The sequence below is a fragment of the Neopelma chrysocephalum genome, unplaced genomic scaffold (genome assembly GCF_003984885.1).
Source record: "Neopelma chrysocephalum unplaced genomic scaffold, ASM398488v2 Primary Assembly neopelma1_97297, whole genome shotgun sequence".
Lineage (NCBI taxonomy): Eukaryota > Metazoa > Chordata > Aves > Passeriformes > Pipridae > Neopelma > Neopelma chrysocephalum.
The window spans coordinates 19,501-24,375 of record NW_020925938.1 but is presented as its reverse complement, the minus strand read 5'-3'; positions in this window follow the sequence as shown (position 1 = coordinate 24,375).

Genomic DNA, 4,875 nt, shown 5'->3' with positions numbered 1-4,875 from the left:
GCCCCCCCCAAAACACACACTGGCTCAGAAAACCCAATGGTGAGAACAAGGAGAGCCAAGGCAGCAGGGAATGACAGTGAAATGCCACAAGGCTGCTGCCAAGGGAGGAGGGACACAGAGAGACAGCTGGAAATCAGGGCCTTGTCCTTGCCTGGGCTCTGGCTGCTGCAGGGCAATGCACAGCCCAGCCCCCGTGGGCCTGAGGGCACAGGCTCTGCTTAGGCTGGGAAAGGAGCCCAGGGAGGAGCTGCTCAGGGAAAGGGTCTGTGCCACAGGGACAGCAGGGAGGGGCCCACATCCCCCTGCCCAGCACTTGTGGCAGCAGCTCCCTCTCCCTGCCTGCCTGTCTCTGGGTGAGGAGCTGTTCCTGCCAGCAGCCCCTCCCTGTGCCCAGCTCAGCTCCCTGGCAGTGCTCCCAGAGCCATCCCCAGCCCAGTGCCCAGGGGCAGCTCTGCCTGGGCAGGGGCTGCAGAGCAGATCCAGGACACTCTGCGATTGAGAGCTGACCCTGGCAGGCAGCAGAGTCCCTGTCCCAGCACACAGAGCCCTGGGGGCAGGACCCTGCTCTGCACCACAGCCCTGGGCGCAGGACCCTGCTCTGCACCACAGCCCTGGGCAACCCTGACTGCACCCCCAGCTTCACAGCTCTTCCAAAGTGCCCCAAAACAGCCCCTGCTCACCCATCCCATCAGCTGGGGCTGGGTCAGCTTTAGGAGATGCCTCCAGGAGCTGCCCCTGCACTGCCCTGCAGCCACAGACTCACCGTGTGCAGCCCTGCCAAGATTCCTTCTGCAGGGAGCTCTCAGCCCTCCTGCCAGTGCTGAGCCCCTGGAAGCTCTGTGTGTGCCCTGCTGGTGTCCCTGAGCTGCCCTGGCAGTGCCCTCAGCCCTGCTGGGCTGTGCAGAGAAGCTGCTCCCTGTGTGCCAGGAGCCCGGCCCAGATCAGCAGCACAGCAACAGCCCCAGGCATTTCATGACCCTCAGTGGGGTTTGATGTTGTTTACATGAGACTCAGTCCCTGAGAGGAAGTTCAAACAACTTTTCGAGAAGTTAAAGTGATATTGAAACACTAAAGTTTCTTGTAGTGCTAATGAGTCTCACAGAGGGACACAACTTAGAACGTGTCCCCAGGTTCCAGTTGGAACAGAAAACTGCAGACAGTGATGACAAGGATGGACAAGCAAGGGAAAGGTGGCTCTGATGCTGAGGAAACCTTGACTTGTTTCCTTAATCCAAAGGACCAAGCCCTGACCCCCAGCCCCTGGGAAGGCAGATCCTGTCCCTGCCTCATACCTCAGGGCTCTTCCTGGGCCACTGGGATGTGGGATGTGCAATGCCAAGGGCAGGACCATGGGGTGGCACCTGCCAGGCTGCTGAGCAGGGACAAGGAGGCCATGAGGCCCCAGGGCTGCAAGGGCCACTTGTCTCCTCCTGGCATCAGGGGCACAGACAGTAGCCATGGCCAAAGGCCTGCAGAAGGTGGCTCTGTCAGGGCCTTTCAGCTTCTCCCCATCCCTCTCTCCTCTCCAGCCCCGGCTGTCCTATGGTGTCCATCCCCTGCCCCTTTCCCTGCAGGCTGTCGTCATCCCCCCGGCTGCCCCACCTGGCTGGCACCTTCCTGCACTGACATCTCTGTGTCCTCCCTGGCTCTTCCTGGACACACAAGGCCTTGGGCTCATCCAGACTCCTTCTGGGTGATGTGTTGCACTACAGCACTGCCCTTGGAGTGAAATTCTTTTTTCTCATGCCAGCCTGGACCTCCCCAGCTGCACTTGGCATTAATTCTTTCTTTCTCCCGCTGTTTTCTGCTACAACAAAAGCATCCACCCTCTCTGAAGTGACTCTTCAAGCACTCCCAGGGTTCTTCTGTGCTGTCCTGTGTTTGCACAACACTGAACCCACCACTCCTTTGCCCCTCTAGAGTGGTCATGTGTTTGAGACCTCCAAAGCCCTTCCTGGGACATCTCTGAGCACTCTCCAAGGTGTCTGCAGATGAAAACATGGTCTGAGATAGTCACAGGGATACGTTTTACCAAGGCCTGTAGTGGCAGAAAATGGGGCAATGGCTTTGAACTGAAATAGGAGAGCTTTATATTGGATAAAATGAAGAAATACTTACCAATGGGGCTGGCAAGAACTACAAGAGAAGAGGATGTTCCCTCCCTGGATTTGTCCAAGGTCAGGAACTTTGAGCAGCCTGAACTAGTGAAAACTTGGACCACATTAAGTTTTATGTCCCTTCCAGCCAAACCATTCTGTGATTATTTGAGTCCCAAACTCCTTCTCCAAAGAATTTCCATTGCTAGGACATGAATTATCATGTTTTTGGAGAAGCATTATAAACTCAAAAGGTAAAAAATCATTTCAAATAAAGTTCCAACATCTCTGTGTGAAAGTTTCACCAAATGGCTCAATGGCAGAGCCTCCCAGGATGACCTTGCCAGTTGAAGATGGGGGATTCTGTTTGGGGTCTGATACTTATGATGGGCAACAAGAAAGCACATTTGGGGACTGGGTAAGACTTGTGGTGGGATCTCTAGGGAAGAATCAAAGGAAGGGAAATGGTGGGATCACGGTATATTGTGAAGTAATGGGTATGAGAAAAGAGAGAGAAAAGATGATGAAAAAGCTGGTCATGGTAAACAGGAGGATGCTCAAGACACTTCCCAGGCCATGCACTGACACTGATCCCCACAACTTGTTAAGTTTACAACGCACAAGGCAATGATCTGTTTGACATTCTGCACTAGGCATCACTTGGGTATGACGAACATTGCAAACATTTCTCTGTCGCACCAAAACATAGTCAATGAGGTGCCAATGCTTGGATCGAGGATGCGTCCAGGTTGTCTTCTATCTATACTATATTATCTAATACTATCTGTATTACGGGGGTCTTTTCCAAATGAGTCTGGGGGCGTCCTTCATCCTCCTCCTCCTCCTCAATCTCTCCCTCAAGCGACCTTGGAGGACAATTAGCCAATCACAGAACACCAATAAAACAGTTAATACAAGAAGCTCTCTCTCCAAGGACGAGGTACCCGTTTATCAGTGCTTGTTTTCTCAAAACTTGGCAGGGAAAGAACCAAACTTTTCCAGTTGTCTGGGCCAAACACAGACCAAAAGTATCAGCATAAATTCACCCTTGTACACATGGCAACCATCTCACATTCCCATTGCTATGGTCGGTTACCATGGCAACCATCATACATTCCCATTGCTACGGTCAGTTACCATGGCAACAACCTTACATTCCCATTGTTACAGTCAGTTACCATGACAACCATCATACATTCCCATTTCTATGGTCAGATACCATGGCAATCATCATACTTCCCACTGGTACAGTTGGTTACTATGGCAACCATCACACATTCCCATTGCTATGATCGGTTACCATGGCAACCATCAGACAGTTGCGTTGCTACAGTTGGTTACCATGGCAACCATCATACATTCCCATTGCTACACTCCGTTACCATGGCGACCATCACACATTCCCGTCATTACTATCGTTACCATGGCAACCACCATACTTTCCACTGCTACGGTCAGTTACCATGGCAATGAGCATATATTCTCAATGCCACGGTCAGTTGCCATTGCAACCACAATACATTCCCATTGCTATGGTCAGGTAATATGGTAACCAGAATACATTCCCGTTGCTATGGGCAGTTACCATGGCAGCCATCATATTTCCCACTGGTACAGTTGGTTACCATGGCAACCATCATACATTCCCGTTGCTACAGTCAGTTACCATGGCAACAACCACACATTTCCCTTGCTACGGTCATCCTAGCCAGCTCTTGCCATGGCCAGGAGGGAGCAGGGCCCAAGGGGATCAGCTGGAAGGTGCCTTCCCTCACCCTGGCAGATGAGCTGCAGCTCTGGCTGCTCCTGCTTCATGGACCTGGTGGCGATCCCTGGGAACACAGAGGCTGTCAGGGCCCCAGAGGCACAGGTCCCCCGCATGGGGACGCCCCAGGGCTGGGCTGGCCCAGGGCGGCAGCAGGCGCCAGGCCACTCGGGGCTCCACATGCCCTCGGCCGCATCCTGCTGCCGCTGCAGCAGCCGGGACTGGGGCCGAGCTGCAGCGGGGCGGGGAGGGACCCCGGCCTTGTGGCTCACCCAGGAACTTGACGGCCAGCTTTCGCAGGGGCTCCTCTGGGCTCTCCAGGTACGGCAGGGCCTGGCGCACGTACTGGCCCACTCGGCTCCTGTCCTTTTCCAGCTGCAAAGAGCGCCAGGGAAGGGAGGGAAGGCTTGGCTCAGGCTCTGCCCCTTGGCCGGGTGCTCCCTGCCCCCAGCACGGGGCTCCCCTGCCTGCAGAGCCCTGAGGCCCGGCCAGCAGCCGCTGGGGCCGGGCTTTGGGGGGAGCAGAGGGCTGGGTGCTCCCGGGGAGCCGCGGGGCCGCCCTGCCCCACAGCCCAGCTGGGCCGGGGCTCCATGGCAGCCTGGCTGCGGGGGCAGGGGAGCCTGGAAAAGAGCCCGCACACCCCAGGGAAGGGAGCAGCCTGTGGGCCACAGGCACCGTGCCAGCTCCACACACTGGGCATCAGGGGCTGGGGATTGGGGGCCGTCCTTACCAAGCACTCGCCAAACTTCCAGGGCTGCTCCATGGTCACCAGGTGCTCAAGATCCCTCCACTTCAGGAACCTGGCTGCACCAAACAGTGCTTCCCGAGAGGCCTGCAGAGCAACAGAGAGCGGGCCATGGCACCACAGCCCAGGGCACAGCACCCGCATCCCTGTACCAAGGCCAGGAGGAGGCTGCAGGCGACCGTGGGCCAGGGCAGGAGGCACAGCAGCCTCCTGCCATGGGGACACCAGAGCCCACGAGTCCTCACCTCTGCCACACGCTGGTTCTCATC